Source organism: Rattus norvegicus, chromosome 20 (genome assembly GCF_021556685.1).
Source record: "Rattus norvegicus strain SHRSP/BbbUtx chromosome 20, alternate assembly SHRSP_T2T, whole genome shotgun sequence".
Taxonomy (NCBI): Eukaryota; Metazoa; Chordata; class Mammalia; order Rodentia; family Muridae; genus Rattus; species Rattus norvegicus.
Window position 1 is genome coordinate 33,536,602 of NC_141553.1, and position 25,191 is coordinate 33,561,792.

At 43.5% G+C, this 25,191-nt stretch overlaps 1 long non-coding RNA gene across 2 annotated transcripts; it reads right to left on the bottom strand.

The window, feature by feature from the left end:
- Positions 1-3,599: 3,599 nt before the first annotated feature.
- On the bottom strand, positions 3,600-24,673 carry LOC147998647 (uncharacterized). 2 transcript variants are annotated; one of them, XR_015645217.1, is made up of 4 exons: positions 24,562-24,673; positions 23,483-23,583; positions 21,643-21,756; positions 3,601-5,407 (listed from the first exon to the last, which is right to left on the bottom strand). It is a non-coding gene; the product is annotated as an uncharacterized LOC147998647 (long non-coding RNA). The 2 variants fall into 2 exon arrangements; XR_015645218.1 differs by lacking the exon at positions 21,643-21,756 and having other exon boundaries at positions 3,600-5,407; positions 24,562-24,656.
- Between the last annotated feature and the right edge of the window lie 518 nt (positions 24,674-25,191).

Genomic DNA, 25,191 nt, shown 5'->3' on the forward strand with positions numbered 1-25,191 from the left:
CCACACCGTGGTGCCCCAAGATATCTGCTAGATATCTGGGTGGAAACACATCCCAAATTCACGCGGCGGCCCAGTTTCTCCTGCCACTGCACACTTTCCTACACTCAAACCCTCACATAAAAGAACACACAACACAATAATCTTAGATCCAATTGATAAGATATAATTGCCCACTTAAACATACAAAGCCCGGTACCATCCATCCCTTGAGAACATTAATAACAACCTGTAATACACAGAGTGGAATGTTTACGTCAGCCTCCTGCCACAGCTTTTCTCTCTCTCTCTCTCTCTCTCTCTCTCTCTCTCTCTCTCTCTCTCTCTCTGTCTTCCTGTTCTAGTCTCCTCCCCCTCCTTCAAACTTCTCTCCCACCCATCCTTCCTTCTCCTCCAATGACAGGCCTCCTTCTATCCTGTACCTGCCCTCACCTGTACTTTACAAATTCAATGGGGAGGTGGTTCTGGTGAAGTCACCTGAGTTCTGAGTAGTGACTAGGCACCAGGGCAAACCACAACATGGCTACATCTAAGGCAGTGTATCTGGGATGTGTGAACATTTGTTTTAAAGGATGTGATAGGATTGTTTTATTAAATAATCACACTGTGTATTTATTAAGTAAAACCACTTTGGCTTCTAAGCGAGAGTGATTTTAAAATCAAACTATGGTTTGATTTTAGTGTTTTGTTTAGTGTTTTGTTTTGTTTGTTTTTGATTATAGGGTTTTCCCCAGTATGTTTACCTGTCAATTATACAAGAGTCCTACATTAGTTAAACACTATTATATCAATTTTTCTCATGGAGACACAAATGTCTGCTCAACCCCAGATAGGGCACCAACAAAGAAATGGCTCCGCCCAAGACTATATTGCTGAACATTTAAATTAATCGGGTCCACTTATAGAATCTTGCTTAAGGGGCTACCTATAGGATTATGAGCAGCTTACATGGAAGTTACGCCACCAAGGAGAGTCTCTTCCCATTCCCTAGCAAACATTAACTTCTGATGACCCCTTGGGAAGAGGTGGGACCTCTTAGGCATCCCTATGCCTGGACAGTATCATTCCCAATCTTGCACAGGTCTCATTTGAGAAACCATAGCTGCTGAGAGTTTGAGAGAACCACAGTTCTGCCATGCCAGTAGGGCAGGAATTCATAACGACTGTGAAACATTTTACTACAGTCGATTCCGGATTCTGATCCTGAAAACACATCTTATTTTATACAATGGGAACATTGGCTATTTAACTTCTCCTTTGCTTACATTTTGCTATCAAAACTTTCAAATAAAATAATTTTTTACTTGTTATTTGTGTGAGATTATGGAAAGGGTCATGTGGAAGTCAGAAATAGAAAGGCAAGAATTGGTTTTCTCCTTCTACCTTGTAGGTTCTGGGGATCAAGCTTAGGTAATCAGATTCAGTGGTCGGCATCTTTACTAATACGTTTCACTGACTCAGATAAAACTCTGACAAGTTGGCTAACTCACCCAAAGAAAGATCTTTGAGAGAAGCTTTACTTGGTAGATAATGTAGAGAAAGATTCCTTTGATTACAATGAACTGAAAACATTTTATCATATATATTATTTTATCTTTAGAGGACCAAGATAATAAAAACCTTAGAAATGCAGACCAGACACATAGGACAAGAAAGTTTGGCTTTCAAAACAATTTTAAGTGAAGGCATTGTTTAAAGTCAAATATTTTGCACCAATCTAGATGGTTCTGTTGATGACAGGTGAATTGCAACAAAAAAACAATGTAGAGACTTCCTGGTGTAGTTCCACTCACTTGTCCATCCAATATGGTAAAACCAAGACCAGTGCCATGAAAGTCACATGACCCCATTGAAGCAAGGTATATATGATAGGAAAAGAATCTAGTACTTGAGCTATTCAGAACAACTGAGATTAGCCTATGGTTACTTCTGGTAATACTCTATCGACTTACCATGGGGAACCCAAAACTTCATTCTAACTGCAAGCTTGAAACCATCTTTCAGCTACTTGGTTGTTGATTATATCTTATTTGAATTGCAAGCACCACGTGATTGTTGGGCCAGAAAGTCATGTGACTGGGGAAGCCAGTCCAGAGCAAGAGTGAGGTGTGTTCAATACCTGAAAAATCTCATCCTGAGACCAGCAGGAGTAGGATTTGTCTTCCTTGCTCTGGGTCTGCATGTTTCAGAGCATGTATACTGTACAACCCCCACCTCTGCCACCCTTGAGGAACTCATGTAGCCGGGTGGCCAAACTACAGGTTTAACTCTCTCCCTCTAAGGACATGCCCAGCAAGCAGGTGGAATCCCTCTCCGTGCAAATAAAAATTTCCCAGCACCTGTGTATCAGTCAATAATGTACAATCACCTCAAAAATTCCTACCCATTCCCCAAGGTTTACATAGCCCTTGTTATCCCAAACGAAAGAGAGCTGTTTCATTAAAAACTCTCAGAAAGGGATGTTTCTTTCAGCACTCATGCAGGCCAAGATCCTGTAGAACCCACTTGTCTGAATCAACTTGGTTCCTCCCACCCTTGCCCAGCATGCAATGATGCCTGGATACCCAGAGAGCAGAAGCAGAAGTAAGGTTGCACGATTGTTTTTACTAGAAAATAAAAAGCAAACATTCTTCTACCCTTACGTTGTTTGTTTCTAGCTAGTATTAACATCCTTCTCTGCCAAGAGAAAGGGTTCCCCCCGGCATCCGGTGGGTCACCAAAAAATAAGCCCCTGGAAGCCCAGCCAAGCCCAACAGGTAGGCTGTCTTCCGCTCTCCCAAATATAACCGAAGCTATGTGAGATCTGAGATGTCAGTTTCGGTTGGTCAGGGAAAAATCTCAGAACCTGTCAAATCTGACTTCTCCACATATGGCTCTAAGAGAAATCTATCACAGCATTTATAAAATGTCGCCCAGGATTCAGATGGCCACCCACAGGGGCAGCTTCTGCTGGTCAGTTTTCTGTCAGCTCAGGCATCAGCCATTGGAGTGTGCCTTTTGATTTTAGAACCATGCTGAGGTAACTACTCATGGCAGGTATTCATTCACTTCACAGTCGTGGTCAAAAGGGAGAGTTCTACTACTCCAGAATTACCCCCAGTGGCTGAGGAATCTTCCACTAGGTTTACCTTAAAGTTTCTAAGCAGAGAGAAAGCATTATTACATGTGCCTTGAGGAAAATTTTTTAGATTCAAGCTATAGAAGATTCTCTTGTCTCTTGTAGATAACATGGAGGTGAGGTAACAAGGGGTAGTAGATATTGGCGAATGACATCAGAGTTTCTCTCTCTTGGATGCTATTTTATCATTGCTAACCTGGAACATCCCAGCTCAAATTTCAGTCATTACACCTTAAAACTTTTTAATCGATTTCTTATTGTTGTGCACTTGTGATGTGTGTCAGGAGGAGGGCATGTGAGCCACAGGTTGTGTGTGGAGGGCAGAGGACAACTTTGTTTTCTCCTTCCACCTTTAAATATAGCCAATCCCTAGAGGAGACTGAACTTGGGTTTTTTCAGGTTTGGATGTGAAATACTTACTGGGTGAGCCAGCTCATTAGTCTCAGCCAATAGAAACTTTAAAATCATCATAGATTATACAGTTGTAATTATAATAAGCATCATTTATTCTAGTTCACAGCTCTGGTCTAACTATTAGAAAAATTGTATTATTTAAGCCTCACGGCACGAGAGAATCCTACAGTAAGAGCTAGTTCATTGAAGATTTCGTGGAAGCATTGAGGAGTTACATAGAGGAGCCAAAATTACACATGCAGCAAGTGATGAAGTCAAAACCCAAATCTAGAGTGACTGGCTTCAAAGACACTTAAGCGCGCAACAGCACGAAATGATTCATGGAAAGTTCCTATCTCTGAGGAACTACGTACAAGAATCCTGTTTTATTTTGCCTTTCAATGTAGGAAAAGCATAAACAGTCCAAGTAGAAAATTAGTCATATTAAATCAGTCGCCATCAGCAGCATATGCTAGCCACACCTGTGGTTCATCATTGATAAAAGAGAGGCTGACAGGTAAATTCCTCTCCCTGATAAACTAACAGAAACAGTGGATCATCGGTCAAGAGAATAAACATTAGCATGTCAACCTGGAAGGAAGGTGTGGCCTGCGTCCCAAAGTTCTCCTATGGGGTTCCATGCCAACCTGCAGAGGCTGATCTCCTCCAACATGTCTCCTGTGTTATCATAATGTGCCATGTTCTATAATTATTTCTGTCTTCTTTCTGCTTAGCCTCACAGGAGCATGTGGTACAGCTGACCTCCCCCCTCAGATAGCTCTTCTGCAGCCTCTAGAAGCCCTTTCTCCTGGTGTCCTGCCAGATCACCCGTTTCCTTCAACCATGGTTCTTCTGGTTCTTCTATTGCATCTATGACACAACGATAGAGCTGGATTCATGACTCTGTCCTCAACTCCCTCATTTCTGCTGCCTCAGACACCAGCTTTGTGTTGATGCCTCATACTCAGGAACCACCAGTGTAGATCTCTCTGCCTGTTCAACAGGTCAAGATCTAACAAGTCTCCCATACCAACACAGGCAAAATAGAACTCACAATCCCTTCAAACCCTACCCCTTCTTCCAGTTTTTTGGGTTGTTTGATTGTTTTTGTTTTTCAGTCCTAGCACCTGGTGAGTCTGTCCAAATGCCTGAGATTCACCCTGGGCACATTCATTGTATCAGTGTCTACATTATCTCCCCCAGCAAATGACTGGGGCTCTGATTCTGACTCCTGGCTACAGATGCTTCTGCCCATGTTCATGCCACCTTCTTCTCTATCCTTACCTGCCTCCTACACACTCCCCACGTTTGCCTTTGTACTTTCCATTCTCTACCATGTGATCTTTTAAAAAATGTAAATGATATCCTGTCATTTTGCTGCATGAAACCCTCAGTGTCCCTTCTCAATATTGGAATCAAAGTCAAAGGCCTCACTATGACTCTCAAGACCCACCAGACCTGGACCCTGCCTTTCTTAGCAGCTACTTTTGCCTCCTTTCCCCTCACTCACTCACCACTGATGCCTGAGCACCACATGGCCCTTGCTGCCATCAGCCCAGCAATGCTCATACAGGTCATTCCAGCACCGACTCCCACAGAGGGCCTCCCTTCGCTGTCTTTAGCAAAGTCACTATGGTGGTTTGAATAGGTGTGGCCCACGTAGACTCATGTGCTTGAGTGCTTGGCCATAGAGAGTGGTGCTATTAGGAGGTGTGGCCTTTGGGGGTAGGTGTGGCCTTGTTGGAGGAAGTGTATCATTATGGAGGCAGGCTTTGAGGTCTCCCTTGCTCAGGCTACATTCAGTGTGGCACACGGTCTCCTTCTGCTGCACGTGGATGAAGATGTAGAAGTCCCAGCTCCTTCCCCAGCACCATTTCTGTCTGGATGCTGCCATGCTCCCTGCAATGACAAGAACGGACCAAACCTCTGAAACTGTAAGACAGCCCCAAGTAAATGCTTTCTTTTATAAAAGTTTCCTTGGTCATGGTGTCACCTCACAGTCATAAAACCTGAACTAAGACACACTCTTCCATGTCCTGTTCTACTTTGATCCTGGCACTGCCTGTCATCTTAAATAATCTTTATTTTTCTGTAAACTCATGAGTAAATCTGCCTTCCACTACAGTGTGTCCACAGAGATTGAGTCCTGTTCATTCCCGTTTCCTCAGTACTGGTAATAGTATCTAGCACATGGCTGGTCCACAGTAAAATGGGTTTAATAGGTAAATATCTAAACTTTGAGGACTGGTTAAGGCAGTAGAACAGCAGTTCTCAACCCATGGGCCCTTACATTATGACTCATAACCATAGCAGAATTACAGTTATGAAATAACAATGAAATAATTTTATGGCTGGGGGGTCATAGCGTTAGAAAGATTGAGAACCACTAATCTAGTAAAAGACAGTATTAAGGTTCAATTCCTACCATGCAATCGACTCCAGATGGTAGCCTCAAACTTAGGGGAGGTTTTGAGACAGGAAATCTTATACTGCCTTTGAACCCCACACCAGATAGGAAGACACAAAAACATATAAATGTTCTTGGCTTAGGTATATATCAATGGATCAGAGAGATTTTCCCTAAATTCTATTAAAAATCTATGACTTAGCAATCACCGAATCACGAGCAAGAACTAAAGGCCTGACCGGTGAGTTTCCAGAAACAAAAGCAGCTGCTTTCTCTTAGAGAGCCTCCTCACATGGGCTACTCTGCCTTCCAAGCTGATGCTCTGCCTGCCTTCTTTAACAATTGAAAGGACACCCTTCACAATAGTCACAAATACTACAAAATACTTCTGTGTGGTTCTAACCAAGCAAGTGAAAGATCTGTATGACAAGAACTTCAAGTCTCTGAAGAAAGAAGTTGAAGATCTCAAAAGATGGAAAGATCTCCCATGCTCATGGATTGGCAGGATTAATATAGTAAAAATGGCCATCTTGACGAAAGCAATCTACAGATTCAATGTAGTCCCCATGAAATTCCAACTCAATTCTTCATAGAGTTAGAAAGAGCAATTCACAAATTCATTTGGAAGAACAATAAACTCAGAATGGCAAAACTATCCTCAACAATAAAAGAACTTCTGGGGGAAGCACCAGCAATATTACAAAGGAACAGTGATAAAAAAAACTGTATGGTATTGGTACAGAGACAGGCAGATAGATCAGTGGAATAGAATTGAAGACCCAGAAATGAACCCGCATACGTATAATCACTTGATCTTTGACAAAGGAGCTAAAACCATCCAATGGAAAAAAAAGACAGCATTTTCAGCAAATGGTGCTGGCTCAACTGATGGTCAGCATGTAGAAGAATGCAAATCGATCTATTTTTATCACCTTGTACAAAGCTCAAATCAAAGTGGATCACAGACCTCTGCATAAAACCAGATACACTGAAACAAATAGAAGAGAAAGTGGGGAAGAGCCTGGAACACATGGGCACTGGGGAAAAATTCCTGAACAGAACACCAATGGCTTCTGCTCTAAGATCAAGAATCAACAAATGGGACCACATAAAATTGCAAAGCTTCTGTAAGGCAAAGGACGCTGTCAATAAGACAAAACAGCAACCAACAGATTAGAAAAACATCTTTATCAATCCTACATTTGATAGAGGACTAATATCCAATATATACAAAGAATTCAAGAGGTTAGACTCCAGAGAATCAAATAACACTATTTAAAAATTGGGGTACAGAGCTAAACAAAGACTTCTCAACAAAGGAATATCAAATGGCCAAGAAGCACTCACTGATAAGTGGATATTAGCCTAAAATCTCAAAAGAACACACATGATATGTACTCACTGATAAGTGGATATTAGCCCAAAATCTTGAAATACACGAGATACAATTCAGAGACTACATGAAATTCAAGAAGGAAGACCAAAGTGTGAATGCTCCAGCCCCTCTTAGAAGGGGAAACAAAATACTCAGGAGAAAATATAGAGACAAAGTGTGGAGCAGAGACTGAAGGAAAGGCCATCCAGAGACTGCCACACATGAGGATTCATCCCACATGCAGCCACCAAACCCAGACACTATTGGGGATGCCAAGATGTGCATGCTGACAGGAGCCAGATATAGCTGTCTCCGGAGAGGCTCTGCCAGAGCCTGACAAATACAGAGGTGGATTGAGAACAGGGTTCCCAAGGGAGGAGTTAGAGAAAGGACTGAGGTAACAGAAGGGGTTTGCAACCCCATAGGAAGAACAATATCAACCAACCAGACAACCCAGATCTCCCAGGGACTAAACCACCAACCAAAAGTACACATGGTGCTGCTACCCATGGCTCCAGTGGCATATGTAACAGAGGATGGGCCTTGTCAGGCATCAATGGGAGGAGAGGCCCTTGGTCCTGTAAAGGTCTGATGCCCCAGTGTAGGGAAATGCCAGGGCAGGTAGGTGGAAGGGAGTGGGTGGGTTGGTGGGTGAGCACCCTCATGGAGGCAGAATATGGGGTGATGTGATGGGGGAGTTCCAGAGGGAAAAATGTGAAAGGGGATAACATTTGAAATGTAAATAAAGAAAAATCCCCCCCCAAAAAAAAACCCCAATTACTTTGCCTCCCCAGCAGGGCCTCCCCAGCAAATAACTACAGCATCTTCCTGAATCATTCTATAGACAATCAAGGTGAGCTTTAAAACTTATCAAGCCACCAACTCTCCCTGTCCATCCAACTGGCCGCCTAATCTTCTCATTGACAAACAAAGGAGTAATAAGTCCAAAGTACAGATCAACTCATATCCCACAGATCGCTCCGCTGAAGTGAGAAGCAAGACAGGGAAAATGAAAAATGCTGATATGAACATGCGACCTGGCAGGGAAGTAGCCACCCTAGATCTGGCGATGAGGTAGGACCCCTGTGAGGAGGTAACGTGTTATTCAGCAGCGGATGCTGGCGCACTACTGCATACCAGGCACAGATCAAGAGAGGAAGGCAGCACTGGGAAAGGGAACAAGGTTTGATGTTCTAGTAAAGGAAGATTTGAAATAACTGACTTTCGATAGAAATAGTGCTGTGGAGAAAATATATGAGCCAGCAAGATGGCGCGGTGCGTAAAGGTGCTTGCCTGCCAAACCTGATGACCTATTGGATCCCCCAGACTCGTGTGAGGAAAAGCGAGAATCAGTTACCACAAGATGCCCTCTGACCTCCACATGCATTTTGGTGCATGTATACACACACACACACACACACACACACACACACACACACACACACACACGTAATTTTTCAAATTTTAATCAAAAAATACTGTATATGCATGCGTGTTTTGCTTGCAGGCATGTCTGTGAACTGGGTGTGTGCCTGCTGCAGGTAGAGTCCAGAAGGAGTCTGATTCCCTAGAACTAGAATTATACACAGTTGTGAGCGCCTGTGTGGGTGCTAGGAACCAAACCCAGATCCTCTAAAAGAAGAGCGAGTACACTTAACCCCTGAGCCATTTCTCCAAGCACTGGAATAAAAAAAAAATTTTTTTTTGAAAAGGAGTAAAATTGTGAGATAGAGGATGGTGGCGGAAACTGATGTGGGGAAAGGATACTTGGTGACATAAGGAGAAGCGGTCAGATGGACAAGATAAAGAGCAGAAGAAGACAGAGAGGGCAGCATGTACAGAGGTTTCAGGCAGATGCTTAAGTGAAGCAGCAATCGCTACCCCACCCCATTCAACAGGATTAGGTGAGCGAGAACTGAAAGGAGGCAGAATCACCTGTAAGCACTAGCATGCCAGTCTTCAGTGTCATGACTGGCGAGGCACACAGGCAGACAATGCATCCCTCTACTTTGGGGAATTACTTAACATGCCTGGCCGTGGGTTCCTCAGAGGTGAGAGACTATCAGCGATGTCACCTTGCCTTGACAGTTGCTTTGCAGATTAAACGAGAAGACATACAGAGCAGAACGCTGCGAAGACTGTAGCCAGGACTCAAATGGTAACACTGGCATCCCACATTCTAGAAGATCGCTATTCTCCCACCTTATAAGTAAAGATTCCAAGTGCCAACACATGTCCTTTATATTTAAATGTGTCGTTCAAGCCACCAGAAACTGTGACCTTGACTGATACCTCTCTCCCTCCCTCCCTCCCTCCCTCCTTCCCTTGCCCATGTCTGTGTGTGTGTGTGTGTGTGTGTGTGTGTGTGTGTGCGCGCACGCTCGTGCACGCCACCCTCTCCCTCTCCTACCCTCTCCTCTCTCTTCCCCCATTCTTCCTTTGGGCTTTGTTCTTCTGTGTCTTTGTCTTTGTTTTTGTTTTTTTGTTGAGGCAGAATCTCATCAGGTCATCTGGGTTAGCCATAAACTCATAATCCTGCTGCCTCAGCTCCTGCACACTGGTATTTCAGTCCCATGCCTCCACTTCATGCTGTGCTGAAGCTTTTCACTGGCTCTGACCCCAGAGCTCATTCCCAGACTCCATGTGGGAAGCCATCACTGATGCCAAGTTGCTGCTAGCATGCCACCCACCCCAACATAAATGAGCCCAAAACAGGGAAAAAATGACCATACTGTTGCTGTAGCCACGGCACTGAGATTTTTCCCAGCATCTACCCCTAGGCAGGAAGATAAACATCTGTGCCAGTTAGAATGTTCTACTCATAAATTCCCTGTGCTGGGAATTTCATTTTTATTTAAAGTTTCTATTTACACGGGGTCAGAAAAGCCAACTTCTATTTCAGTAACAGCCCAACAGCAATTACAAAAATAAATACTTAATATTTTTAGCCACAAAAATGTTTGGATGAAGACTTTTTCAGACATTCTAGTCAAACACACAGGGCCTTTAAATGAATGGTAATACTTGTTTCTTCATTATACAACCAGGCAAAGTATATTTACCTTCATAAATGTCGCCAAATCTACCCTTATGGTGACTGCTTGGTCCTGATTTGGCTCACGGTATCTTTCACTTAAACATCTGCTTCTACTCTTTCTCCCGCTGATCCGCTTCCTACTTGAGGATGCTCGCAGCTAACCATCAGACTGAGCACCGGGACCCCAATGGAGGAGTTGGAAAAAGGACTGAAGGAGCTGAAGGGGTTTGCAAACCCACTGGAAGAACAACACTATCAACCAGCCAGGCAGTCCAGAGCTCCCAGGCTCCAGCCACATGTGTAGCAGAGGATGACATTGTCTGACATCAATAGGAGGAGAAGCCCTTGGTCCTGTGAAGGCTAGTTTCCCCACTGTAGGGGATGCCAGGGTGTTGAGGTAGGAGTAGGTGGGTGGAAGTGGGAGCTTCCTCACAGAAGCAGGGGGAAGAAGGGTGGGGAGAAGGGAGAGGGGGAGAAAGGGGATAACATTTGAAATGTAAATACATAAAATATCAAACATATATATATATAGAGAGAGAGACAGAGACAGAGACAGAGAGAGACAGAGAGAGACAGAGAGAGACAGAGACAGAGAGAGAGAACGCCACTGTTTAGATGCCGTTCTCCTTCCTCTGTCTTTGTACTGCAGTCCCTGCAGGAAGCCATTCCTATTCCTTAATATTTAAATATCTGTTGCATTCATGGAGGAAGGTCTTGTTCCCATCCATCCTGCAGGAGATGGGAACAAATGCAGAGACCCACAGCCAGACAGTGTACAGAGAGTAAGAAGCCTTGGACAACTCAATCCTAAATGAGATATCACCATCAGATCCATCCCCTCAGGGCTCACAGAACCCCATACAGGAGGAGATAGAAAGGCTGTTAAGAGCTAGAGGGGAAGGAGGACACCAAGGCAACAAGGCCAGTTATTATGGATACTTGTGTGTCAACTTGACACAAGCTAAAGTCATTAAAAAGAAGGAAGCCTCAATTGAGAAAAATGCCTCCATAAGATCAGGCTATCGACAAATCTGTAGGGTATTTTCTTAATTAGTGATTGATGGAGAGGGCCCAGCCCATTGTGGGTGGTGTCATCTCTGGGTTGAGGGTCCTGGGTTCTAAAGAAAGCAGGCTGAGCAAGCCGTAGAGAGCAAGCCACTAGGCAGCACCCTTTCATGGCTTCTGCTTCTGCATCAGGTCCTGCTTCCAGGTTCCTGCCCTGTTTGAGTTCCTGTCCTGACTTCTTTGAGGATGAACAGTATTGTGCAAGTGTAAGCCGAATAAACCCTTTCCTCCCCACGTTGTTTTGGTCAAACTCCCCAAGGTATTTTATCTTAACAATAGAAGTCCTAACTATAAATGCCTTCTAAACACATCAAAACTGACACACATATGACCTCACAGAGGCTGTGGCAGCAAACACAGTCCCTGCATGTGTATAAGGCAGATGGGGTTCCCGTGCTGAGAGCGGAAGTAGACACAAGCCCATCCCTAACCTAGAATCTATCTCCAATTGATAACCACTTACAAAGGAGGAATCAGGTTTTTCCCATGCTGCCTAACTTCATCTACAAACCACTCTTAAGGACAGACCCCATCCTCAGCAGTAGATGGCCCATACAAAACAAAGCTCAATGGTATTTTTCGAGGCTCTGTGTCTCATAATGCTTTGTCTTGCATTATTTTTATTATTCTTTTTTTAAATTTCCTTTCATGTCTTTGGAGTATATGTTATAGTTTCCAGTGTTGTGTTTTTATGGAATTTCTCTGTATGCAAATGCTTCTAGATCTGTATGTGTTTCTTCTACTTTTTCATTGGCTCAGGTTCTCCTGAAACATTGCTTTTCTTTTTTTTTTTTTTTTAGTACCAGCTGTGGCATGAGAGGAGTTTCTTCCTAGGAGACAGTTCACATCCTCCCGCTGTCAGGACACCCACAGCTGGTGTCCGGTCCTCTCATCCTTCTGCTTCTTTTTTTTTTTTTTTATTTTATTTATTTTTTTTTATTATCTTGAGTATTTCTTATATACATTTCAAGTGTTATTCCCTTTCCCGGTTTCCGGACAGACATCACCCTCCCCCCTCCCCTTCCTTGTGGGTGTTCCCCTCCCAAACCTCCCCCCATTGCCACCCTCCCCCCATAGTCTAGTTCACTGGGGGTTCAGTCTTAGCAGGACCCAGGGCTTCCCCTTCCACTGGTGCTCTTACTAGGATATTCATTGCTACCTATGGGGACAGAGTCCAGGGTCAGTCCATGTATAGTCTTTAGGTAGTGGCTTAGTCCCTGGAAGCTCTGGTTGCTTGACATTGTTGTACTTTTGGGGTCTCGAGCACCTTCAAGCTCTTCCAGTTCTTTCTCTGATTCCTTCAACGGGGGACCTATTCTCAGTTCAGTGGTTTGCTGCTGGCATTCGCCTCTGTATTTGCTGTATTCTGGCTGTGTCTCTCAGGAGCGATCTACATCCGGCTCCTGTCGGTCTGCACTTCTTTGCTTCATCCATCTTGTCTAATTGGGTGGCTGTATATGTATGGGCCACCTGTGGGGCAGGCTCTGAATGGGTGTTCCTTCAGTCTCTGTTTTAATCTTTGCCTCTCCCTTCCCTGCCAAGGGTATTCTTTTTCCTCATTTAAAGAAGGAGTGAAGCATTCACATTTTGATCATCCGTCTTGAGTTTCGTTTGTTCTAGGGATCTAGGGTAATTCAAGCATTTGGGCTAATAGCCACTTATCAATGAGTGCATACCATGTATGTCTTTCTGTGAGTGGGTTAGCTCACTCAGGATGATATTTTCCAGTTCCAACCATTTGCCTAAGAATTTCATAAACTCGTTGTTTTTGATAGCTGAGTAATATTCCATTGTGTAGATGTACCACATTTTCTGTATCCATTCCTCTGTTGAAGGGCATCTGGGTTCTTTCCAGTTTCTGGCTATTATAAATAAGGCTGCGATGAACATAGTGGAGCACGTGTCTCTTTTATATGTTGAGGCATCTTTTGGGTATATGCCCAAGAGAGGTATGGCTGGATCCTCAGGCAGTTCAATGTCCAATTTTCTGAGGAACCTCCAGACTGATTTCCAGAATGGTTTTACCAGTCTGCAATCCCACCAACAATGGAGGAGTGTTCCTCTTTCTCCACATCCTCGCCAGCATCTGCTGTCACCTGAGTTTTTGATCTTAGCCATTCTCACTGGTGTGAGGTGAAATCTCAGGGTTGTTTTGATTTGCATTTCCCTTATGACTAAAGATGTTGAACATTTCTTTAGGTGTTTCTCAGCCATTCGGCATTCCTCAGCTGTGAATTCTTTGTTCAGCTCTGAACCCCATTTTTTAATAGGGTTATTTGTTTCCCTGCGGTCTAACTTCTTGAGTTCTTTGTATATTTTGGATATAAGGCCTCTATCTGTTATAGGATTGGTAAAGATCTTTTCCCAATCTGTTGGTTGTCGTTTTGTCCTAACCACAGTGTCCTTTGCCTTACAGAAGCTTTGCAGTTTTATGAGATCCCATTTGTCGATTCTTGATCTTAGAGCATAAGCCATTGGTGTTTTGTTCAGGAAATTTTTTCCAGTGCCCATGTGTTCCAGATGCTTCCCTAGTTTTTCTTCTATTAGTTTGAGTGTGTCTGGTTTGATGTGGAGGTCCTTGATCCACTTGGACTTAAGCTTTGTACAGGGTGATAAGCATGGATCGATCTGCATTCTTCTACATGTTGCCCTCCAGTTGAACCAGCACCATTTGCTGAAAATGCTATCTTTTTTCCATTGGATGGTTTTGGCTCCTTTGTCAAAAATCAAGTGACCATAGGTGTGTGGGTTCATTTCTGGGTCTTCAATTCTATTCCATTGGTCTATCTGTCTGTCTCTGTACCAATACCATGCAGTTTTTATCACTATTGCTCTGTAATACTGCTTGAGTTCAGGGATAGTGATTCCCCCTGAAGTCCTCTTATTGTTGAGGATAGCTTTAGCTCTCCTGGGTTTTTTGTTATTCCAGATGAATTTGCAAATTGTTCTGTCTAACTCTTTGAAGAATTGGATTGGTATTTTGATGGGGATTGCATTGAATCTGTAGATTGCTTTTGGTAAAATGGCCATTTTTACTATATTAATCCTGCCAATCCATGAGCATGGGAGATCTTTCCATCTTCTGAGGTCTTCTTCAATTTCATTCCTCAGTGTCTTGAAGTTCTTATTGTACAGATCTTTTACTTGCTTGGTTAAAGTCACACCGAGGTACTTTATATTATTTGGGTCTATTATGAAGGGTGTCGTTTCCCTAATTTCTTTCTCGGCTTGTTTCTCTTTTGTATAGAGGAAGGCAACTGATTTATTTGAGTTAATTTTATACCCAGCCACTTTGCTGAAGTTGTTTATCAGCTTTAGTAGTTCTCTGGTGGAACTTTTGGGATCACTTAAATATACTATCATGTCGTCTGCAAATAGTGATATTTTGACCTCTTCTTTTCCGATCTGTATCCCCTTGATCTCCTTTTGTTGTCTGATTGCTCTGGCTAGAACTTCAAGAACTATATTGAATAAGTAGGGAGAGAGTGGGCAGCCTTGTCTAGTCCCTGATTTTAGTGGGATTGCTTCAAGTTTCTCTCCATTTAGTTTAATGTTAGCAACTGGTTTGCTGTATATGGCTTTTACTATGTTTAGGTATGGGCCTTGAATACCTATTCTTTCCAGGACTTTTATCATGAAGGGGTGTTGAATTTTGTCAAATGCTTTCTCAGCATCTAATGAAATGATCATGTGGTTCTGTTCTTTCAGTTTGTTTATATGATGGATCACGTTGATGGTTTTCCTTATATTAAACCATCCCTGCATGCCTGGGATGAAGCCTACTTGATCATGGTGGATGATTGTTTTGATGTGCTCTTGAATTCGGTTTGCCAGAATTTTATTGAGTATTTTTGCGTCGATATTCATAAGGGAAATTGGTCTGAAGTTCTCTTTCTTTGTTGGGTCTTTGTGTGGTTTAGGTATAAGAGTAATTGTGGCTTCATAGAAGGAATTCGGTAGGGCTCCATCTGTTTCAATTTTGTGGAATAGTTTGGATAATATTGGTATAAGGTCTTCTATGAAGGTTTGATAGAATTCTGCACTAAACCCGTCTGGACCTGGGCTCTTTTTGGTTGGGAGACCTTTAATGACTGCTTCTATTTCCTTAGGAGTTATGGGGTTGTTTAACTGGTTTATCTGTTCCTGATTTAACTTCGATACCTGGTATCTGTCTAGGAAATTGTCCATTTCCTGAAGATTTTCAAGTTTTGTTGAATATAGGTTTTTATAGTAAGATCTGATGATTTTTTGAATTTCCTCTGAATCTGTAGTTATGTCTCCCTTTTCATTTCTGATTTTGTTAATTTGGACGCACTCTCTGTGTCCTCTCGTTAGTCTGGCTAAGGGTTTATCTATCTTGTTGATTTTCTCAAAGAACCAACTTTTGGTTCTGCTGATTCTTTCTATGGTCCTTTTTGTTTCTACTTGGTTGATTTCAGCTCTGAGTTTGATTATTTCTTGCCTTCTACTCCTCCTGGGTGTATTTGCTTCTTTTTGTTCTAGAGCTTTTAGGTGTGCTGTCAAGCTGCTGACATATGCTCTTTCCTGTTTCTTTCTGCAGGCACTCAGCGCTATGAGTTTTCCTCTTAGCACAGCTTTCATTGTGTCCCATAAGTTTGGGTATGTTGTACCTTCATTTTCATTAAATTCTAAAAAGTTTTTAATTTCTTTCTTTATTTCTTCCTTGACCAGGTTATCATTGAGTAGAGCATTGTTCAATTTCCACGTATATGTGGGCATTCTTCCCTTATTGTTATTGAAGACCAGTTTTAGGCCGTGGTGGTCCGATAGCACGCATGGGATTATTTCTATCTTTCTGTACCTGTTGAGGCCCGTTTTTTGACCAATTATATGGTCAATTTTGGAGAAAGTACCATGAGGAGCTGAGAAGAAGGTGTATCCTTTTGCTTTAGGATAGAATGTTCTATAAATATCCGTTAAGTCCATTTGGCTCATGACTTCTCTTAGTCTGTCTACATCTCTGTTTAATTTCTGTTTCCATGATCTGTCCATTGATGAGAGTGGGGTGTTGAAATCTCCCACTATTATTGTGTGAGGTGCAATGTGTGTTTTGAGCTTTAGTAAGGTTTCTTTTACATATGTAGGTGCCCTTTTATTTGGGGCATAGATATTTAGGATTGAGAGTTCATCTTGGTGGATTTTTCCTTTGATGAATATGAAGTGTCCTTCCTTATCTTTTTTGATGACTTTTAGTTGAAAATTGATTTTATTTGATATTAGAATGGCTACTCCAGCTTGCTTCTTCTGACCATTTGCTTGGAAAATTGTTTTCCAGCCTTTCACTCTGAGGTAATGTCTGTCTTTGTCTCTGAGGTGTGTTTCCTGTAGGCAGCAGAATGCAGGGTCCTCGTTGCGTATCCAGTTTGTTACTATGTCTTTTTATTGGGGAGTTGAGGCCATTGATATTGAGAGATATTAAGGAATAGTGATTATTGCTTCCCGTTATATTCATATTTGGAAGTGAGGTTATGTTTGTGTGCTTTCATTCTCTTTGTTTTGTTGCCAAGATGATTAGTTTCTTGCTTCTAGGGTATAGCTTGCCTCCTTATGTTGGGCTTTACCCTTTATTATCCTTTGTAGTGCTGGACTTGTAGAAAGATATTGTGTAAATTTGGTTTTGTCATGGAATATCTTGGTTTCTCCATCTATGTTAATTGAGAGTTTTGCAGGATACAGTAACCTGGGCTGGCATTTGTGTTCTCTTAGGGTCTGTATGACATCTGTCCAGGATCTTCTGGCCTTCATAGTTTCTGGCGAAAAGTCTGGTGTGATTCTGATAGGTCTGCCTTTATATGTTACTTGACCTTTTTCCCTTACTGCTTTTAATATTCTTTCTTTATTTTGTGCGTTTGGTGTTTTGACAATTATGTGACGGGAGGTGTTTCTTTTCTGGTCCAATCTATTTGGAGTTCTGTAGGCTTCTTGTATGCCTATGGGTATCTCTTTTTTTAGGTTAGGGAAGTTTTCTTCTATGATTTTGTTGAAGATATTTACTGGTCCTTTGAGCTGGGAGTCTTCACTCTCTTCAATACCTATTATCCTTAGGTTTGATCTTCTCATTGAGTCCTGGATTTCCTGTATGTTTTGGACCAGTAGCTTTTTCTGCTTTACATTATCTTTGACAGTTGAGTCAATGATTTCTATGGAATCTTCTGCTCCTGAGATTCTCTCTTCCATCTCTTGAATTCTGTTGGTGAAGCTTGTATCTACAGCTCCTTGTCTTTTCTTTTGATTTTCTATGTCCAGGGTTGTTTCCATGTGTTCTTTCTTGATTGCTTCTATTTCCATTTTTAATTCCTTCAACTGTTGATTGTGTTTTCCTGGAATTCTTTCAGGGATTTTTGCGATTCCTCTCTGTAGGCTTCTACTTGTTCTCTAAGGGAGTTCTTTATGTCTTTCTTGAAGTCCTCCAGCATCATGATCAAATATGATTTTGAAACCAGGTCTTGCTTTTCTGGTGTGTTTGGATATTCCGTGTTTGCTTTGGTGGGAGAATTGGGCTCCGATGATGCCATGTAGTCTTGGTTTCTGTTGCTTGGGTTCCTGCGCTTGCCTCTCGCCATCAGATTATCTCTAGTGTTACTTTGTTCTGCTATTTCTGACAGTGGCTAGACTGTCCTATAACCTGTGTGTCAGGAGTGCTGTAGACCTGTTTTCCTGTTTTCTTTCAGCCAGTTATGGGGACAGAGTGTTCTGCTTTCGGGCGTGTAGTTTTTCCTCTCTACAAGTCTTCAGCTGTTCCTGTGGGCCTGTGTCTTGAGTTCACCAGGCAGGTTTCTTGCAGGGGAAAAGTTGGTCCTACCTGTGGTTCCAAGGCTCAAGTTTGCTCGTGGGGTACTGCCTAAGTCCTCTCCGCTGTGGCAGCAACCGGGAAGATCTGCGCCGCTCTTTCCAGGAGCCTCCGTGCACCAGGGTTCCAGATGGCGTTTGGTGTTTTCCTCTGGCGCCTGGATGTGCACAGAGTGCAGTCTCTTCTGGTTTCCCAGGCGTGTCCGCCTGTCTGAAGGTTCAGCTCTCCCTCCCACGGGATTTGGGTGCAGAGAACTGTTTATCCGGTCTGTTTCCTTCAGGTTCCGGCAGTGTCTCAGACGCAGGGGTCCTGCCGCTCCCGGGCCCTCCCCTATGGGAACCCAGAGGCCTTATACAGTTGCCTCTTGGGCCAGGGATGTGGGCAGGGGTGGGCAGTGTTGGTGGTCTCCTCCGCTCTGCAGCCTCAGGAGTGCCCACTTGATCAGGCGGTGAGGTCTCTCTCCCACGGGGTTTGGGAGCAGAGAGCTGCTGTGGTCCGGGATCCGCCGGTGTGGGACTTCCGGTAAATACAGGAAGTGCCCGGCCTTAGAGGAATTTTGCCTCTGTGTGTCCTGAGTTCACCAGGCAGGTTTCTTGCAGGGGAAAAGTTGGTCCTACCTGCAGTTCCAAGGCTCAAGTTTGCTCGTGGGGTACTGCCTAAGTCCTCTCCACTGTGGCAGCAACCGGGAAGATCTGCGCCGCTCTTTCCAGGAGCCTCCGTGCACCAGGGTTCCAGATGGCGTTTGGTGTTTTCCTCTGGCGCCTGGATGTGCACAGAGTGCAGTCTCTTCTGGTTTCCCAGGCGTGTCCGCCTGTCTGAAGGTTCAGCTCTCCCTCCCACGGGATTTGGGTGCAGAGAACTGTTTATCCGGTCTGTTTCCTTCAGGTTCCGGCAGTGTCTCAGACGCAGGGGTCCTGCCGCTCCCGGGCCCTCCCCTATGGGAACCCAGAGGCCTTATACAGTTGCCTCTTGGGCCAGGGATGTGGGCAGGGGTGGGCAGTGTTGGTGGTCTCCTCCGCTCTGCAGCCTCAGGAGTGCCCACTTGATCAGGCGGTGAGGTTTCTCTCCCACGGGGTTTGGGAGCAGAGAGCTGCTCAACATTGCTTTTCTTATTCCAGTTTATTGATTTTTTTTATTTTGTCTTACATCATTATTGTTTTGATGCCTGATTGAATTCAAATGACAGAGAGAAAGATATGGACATGGGTGGAAGGATCTGGAAGGAGTTGAGGGAGCGGAAATCATAACCAGTATAATCTATCATCAATAAAAAAAGCTAACTCCTAGGCCCCTATGCTTCCTATATTTCCATTCCATTTCCTGCTTTATTTTCTCTATCTTGCCAAATATCTGCTCAACAAGAAAGTAAGATTATTTATGGATAAACACATGAACGAAGTCCTTTCTATGTGATCTACAAGAGGCCAGAATGGTGGAAACTTACCCTGGTCTATCTTGCCAAATATCTGCTCAACAAGAAAGTAAGATTATTTATGAATAAACACATGAACGAAGTCCTTTCTATGTGATCTACAAGAGGCCAGAATGGTGGAAACTTACCCTGGTCTTATTTTGTCTATCCACTAGGCTCGTTTATGTCAGATAAATTGATTTGTTTAGTGACCCATCTCCTTTCATTCATACATCCTGCTAGGTGAGTTCTTTTCTCTTGGAAGTCTTGACCCTTCTTTTTAGCCTGCAAAGCTCAGATTCAGCACTGGTTTACAGAAACACCTCCTAACTCCTTTCTTCTCGGGCTCTCATTTTTTTCTTAGCTCTTATGTTTCTCTAATGATTGAATTATGTCAACATACTGCCTCCAAACCCTATGGGGAAAGAAATCCATTAAGTATGCACTGACACTTATACTTATTAGATAATCATAAAGAAAGAAGATTTAGTAATAATTGAACCACAAGTAATTGTATAAACTGATGACATGAACACTCCATGGTATAATTAAAGAAAGTTTAGTGTAGATATCCAGAGGCATCTGTAAGAATCCAAAACAGAGAGAGGAGCTAGTAGATTGAATATGACCAGAAGGCTATACATGGGGGTCACTGTAGGATCACAGGACCTGGTATACTGCCACCACATTCCTTCCTAAGCTAATCTTCTGGAATCACCCTCATATGATATGCCCAGAGGTGTGACTCCTTAAAGATCACAGCTACATAAGAAGGAACTGAGGATATGGGCAAATGCCTCCCTAGTCATTGACTGAACTGTGACACTGGCTGTAGTGACTAATATACTACCATTTTACAAAGAAATATCTGTACCTCACGTAAGAAAGACTATTAATGAACGATTGACTAAGGAGTGTACAAGGAAATAACAAGCCTTCCATTGGTTCCCTATCACATGCCAATACTCTCACCATAAGAGATTTCCTCACACTATAAAAAATACAGCATTCAAAGTCATGACAAATGAGCTAATTAACCTTCATTTTGTGAATACATTGATTATTTTTTCTGGTCCACAATAGAACCTAAACTATAATAGCAGTTATATTGAGATGAAGGATAGAAAAAAATGACTTCATGATAGATCAGGTAAAGAATAAACTAAAAACAATAATAATACATGTGACCTGGCTGGTCTCCTCTAAGTTTTGCTTAATAACTCATTGCAGAGGGAGATATTTCACACCCCGGTGCTTTCTATTCATCTGAACAAAACTTAACATTCTCTCTATGAGGAGGTTTGCCTTTATCCTCACAAGCAGTAATCCTGTGACACACAGGACTTACACACATGTCGGAGGGATGCCAAAGTTCAACCTGAGGTTGTAGCAGGTCTTCCTGCTGTCTTAGGCCACTTCGAGGACTATGGAGATCAATACTTAGTTCATTCAAGACCCTTCAAACCTTTCTCTGGTTTCAAGTGGGTTAGCAAACCGTTGAGCACAGAAAACAGGTTAATTTACTGACCTGAAGGTTAAGGCGATCTAGCTGGTGCTGACGGCTGTTAATAAGATGCTGAGTAAAGATGTTATACGAATCATACAGATGAATGTGCGTTAGAGCACACCGCCTCCGCTCAATTATAAGCCACTGGAGGACTTTCATCTTGGCTTTACTGTTGAGAAAAGCTGTGCTATTGATAATATGGTTTTGTTTAATGTCGTGGTCACAGCACTGAGAGTCTTGTAATGGCCCTTATTTCCCTGTTCTTGTGTCCTTGTTCTTGCAAGGGCACAATAAAATGGAAGCCTTTCTCTGGCGTGCAAATGACGTTCCTAGAAAGGCATCTTCTATATCAATCTAACACGTTCGTCCTGTTTATTCATCTTCTTTAACATATTTCTATTTGTTTCGCTCTTGTTATATTGGTTCTTTCTTTAAACTATCTTTGACCATGATAGCAATGCAATAGGGATAGAAAAGAGTGAGAAAAGGGAAGAAGAAATGAAATAAAAATGGTTCACTACCTTAATATTCTGGAGCTATCACAGCTCATCTGTTGGTTTGGCCAAGTCTCACTCAGGAGACAAGCTCTCTTAGTAGATGACTTAACTCATTCTAATATACTCAAGTGTATAGCCCTACAGAAAATAAGTTATTACAGGTTAGAAGTATCACAGTGAGATTACACTTAATATTACTGAATTATATACTTGAAAATGAATAAAATGGTAAGTTATGTTATATGTGCTTTACCACAAAAAGTCTAACCATTCCATTAAGATAGAAAAATCCATAGCTCTATACAGTAAGATTCTTTAAAAAAAAAACTATATAATCTTTGTAACTCTTTTTGTCCAACTAGAACTTGGAACAATAAAATATACATCTATGATCTGTTGTTTCACTTTTTAATTAATTTGTTTATTTACTTTACGTATCAATAACAGCTTCCCTTCCGTCCTCTCGTTCAAGTCCCTCTCTTTCACTTCCCGTCCCTCCAACCCCCTCCCTTTCTCCTCAGAGAGGAGGTCTCCCAAGTATATCAACCCACCTTGGCACATCAAGTTGCAGTAGGACTAGACACATATCAAGCCTATACAAGGCAGCCCAGTTAGGGGAAAGGGATCTAACGGCAGGAACAGAGTCAGAGACAGCCCCTGCTCCAGTTGTTAGAGGTCCCATAAGAAGATCAAACTGCATATCTGTTACATATGTGTAGGGAACCTAGGACAGTTCCATGCATGCTCTTTTGTTAGTCATACGATCTCTGTGAACCCCTCTGGGCGCAGGTAAGTTGATTCTGTAGGTTTTCTTGTGGTGTCTTGACCCCCTTTGATTCCTTCAATTCTTCCTCCCTCCCTTCCCCAAGGTTCTCCAAGCCCCACCTAATGTTTGGCTGTGGGTCTCTGCATCTGTTTCCATCAGCTTCTGGATGAAGCCTTTTGGAGGACAGCTGTGCTAGGCTCCTGTCTGTAATATAGGAGTGAGCTCTTTTTCATGGAATGTGTCCCAAATTTGGCCACATATAGGTTAACTGTTCCCTCAGTCCATCTTTGTCTCTGCACATCTTGTAGGCAAGGTCTAAGGTTTTGAGTGGGTGTTTGTATCCCCATCCCTTCACTGGTTATAAGCACGAGCCTGGCAAGCCTTATACTTCCCCCTCATCCCCTCTGTCTTGCTAAAAACCATTCATTAGATTACACTCATAAAGCTAGCCACCAAGGTCTATTCCCTTATTTGACCACTTCCTCCTTCTGAATCTGACTCCTAAGAACCAGCAATCGAAATCCCCCTTTGGTTCATCTAATTGACAAGCCCAGTCAAAACATACCTGTGCCTCCTAGCCCATTCCCACAGACTTCCCCTTTGGCTCTTCTCAAAAGCTATACCTCTAAGGCCATTTGGCTCTCTTTTTCTACTTTAAGAAAGCAGCCACTTGGACTTTTTCCCCCCTGCTTAATAAAAGATCGCTCTGTGAAAACAGGTATTTCGGTGTGGTCTAATCTAGGATCTGAAGGGAACTCCCACCCAATGTGCTGCTATCCTAACAGTCCAGGATCTAAAAGGAACCACACACACACACACACACACACACACACAATGTGCTGCTCTCCTAACAGTGGCTAACACCATTCCATAGGTATCTATTAGTGTAGGTCCCCCTCTTTCTCATGGGTCAGTGCCTGAAAGCAGAGGGAGCAGAAGGTCAGCAGAGTACAGTGAGTTGTGAGTTGGACAGAGAGAGCTTCCAGGAGTCAACTTCAGAGAGAAAGCTCATTTCACTGTCCTAGGGGTAAGGTGCATAAGGGCTCGTAGGGTTATAGGCAGGAAGGGCTGATTGATCACAACCCGGCCCCTAATTACCATAGGGTTGGAAGAAAGATCGGGACTTATTCTCTGAGTCATGCAGGGCTCGCTGGAATCTCTGTCCACGGTCGTCGTCCAAATAAGACCAGGTATCTGTGCTAAAAGATGTTCTCCAATCAAGGTCAGGTAAAGAAAAGGAAGCCTGTGGGACCATGAAAGGTAGTGTGGTCCCTGATTGAGCTAAAGCCCCCTGAAGGAACAGTAGGAGCTTTGCCTGTTCCTGGGCACCAGGACCCTGTCACTAGCCGCAGTCCCCCATAGATTTGTGGCTTAAGTTATATAAGGGCAACACCCCAACCCCTCTACATATAAAGGATGTGACTTGTGGTCGTGTAGGCTCCAGACAGATCTCCATGCTAATGAGGTACAGAGATGACTGAAGCTTAGCCAATAAGCTTCCCTTCCCAGACACTCCTCCCTGCAAAAGGTATTTAATCTCAGGCCCACTCGGAAGTGGGGTACGGTTTTACACATACACTTTCCGCCATGACAACCTTAAATGTTGCGTTAAAACCATGGGCTGCCTCTTTTCATCCGGATGCACCATGGGGAGTCATGGAGAAGGCCTTTGCCTATAGAGCCAACACCTAGAGAGGCATCTTCCACAGAATGCCTCTCTGTGCTCCCAGCCACTACCAAGCTCAAGCCAAGTCTGTCAAGGTCTCTCCCCGAGGGACCAGCCGGAGGCCCTCCCCAACCCAGGCCCCTGAGTCCGGGATAGGTCCAGCCTGTGGGCCTGCACTCCATTCTCAGATCTTCTGTGGCTTTCAGTAGCACCTGGATGACCAAGAGCCTGAGAACCAGATGGCCCTGGCCTCGTCACAGGCTTGTGAACACCCAAAGCAGCTCTGTCTGTCCCACACCTCAGACTGAGCTTTCCCAACCCTGGAGTGGTATTCCAGGGCTTCTCTATGGCCCAACGCCGGGTCAGCTTCCCGCTTTCCCACTTCTGCCCCGCCAAGCAGTGGAGCCCTGTGGCGCAACGGAAGCGGGACCCACAATCCTACAAAACCTCCCTGTAAAAGGGACTCTTCCGTTTTGCACTGAGTTAGGATAGCTATCTAGACGTAGAGGACCTTAATATCAGGATTCTCCAACATATTAGATGATATGAGGAAGGAGAAGCCGATGCTCATTGAACTCCATTTCCTGACTGTGGATTCAGTATGACCAAACACCTCGTGCCCCAACTGCCACGTCTTCCATTCCACGATGCACTAACCCTCAAACCGTAAACAAGCCCTCCCTCCCTTAAATTGCTTCCTGCCATGTATCTTCCAACAGTAGTGAGACACCTACAGCTGCTCTCTACCCACAAATAGCCTGGCATCACACCGAGCACTAGATCACGGGACTCCAAGCTAGAAATACTCTTGAGTCAGTGAATCCCAGTTTCCCTTTATAGCCATAACAGCAAAGCCGCAGGGAGGGGAGTGCAGTGGAATCTTCAAGAGGAAAACAAGATCCCAGAGTTATTGCCTCTTCCAACCTTACTCTCCTAACTTATTGAGTGAAATATGAGAGGATCTTTATTTTCATCACTCGTGGCTGATTGTTTGATTCCCGCAGCCGACATGCCAATGATTACTCGGAGTAACGCAGTGCTTAACGCATACCAGGTGGCAAAGCATACGATGTCAGGGAGCAAAATAAAAGCCCACACTGACTGACTAAGGGCTGAGGTGTGTTGACATCCCCCATGGAGG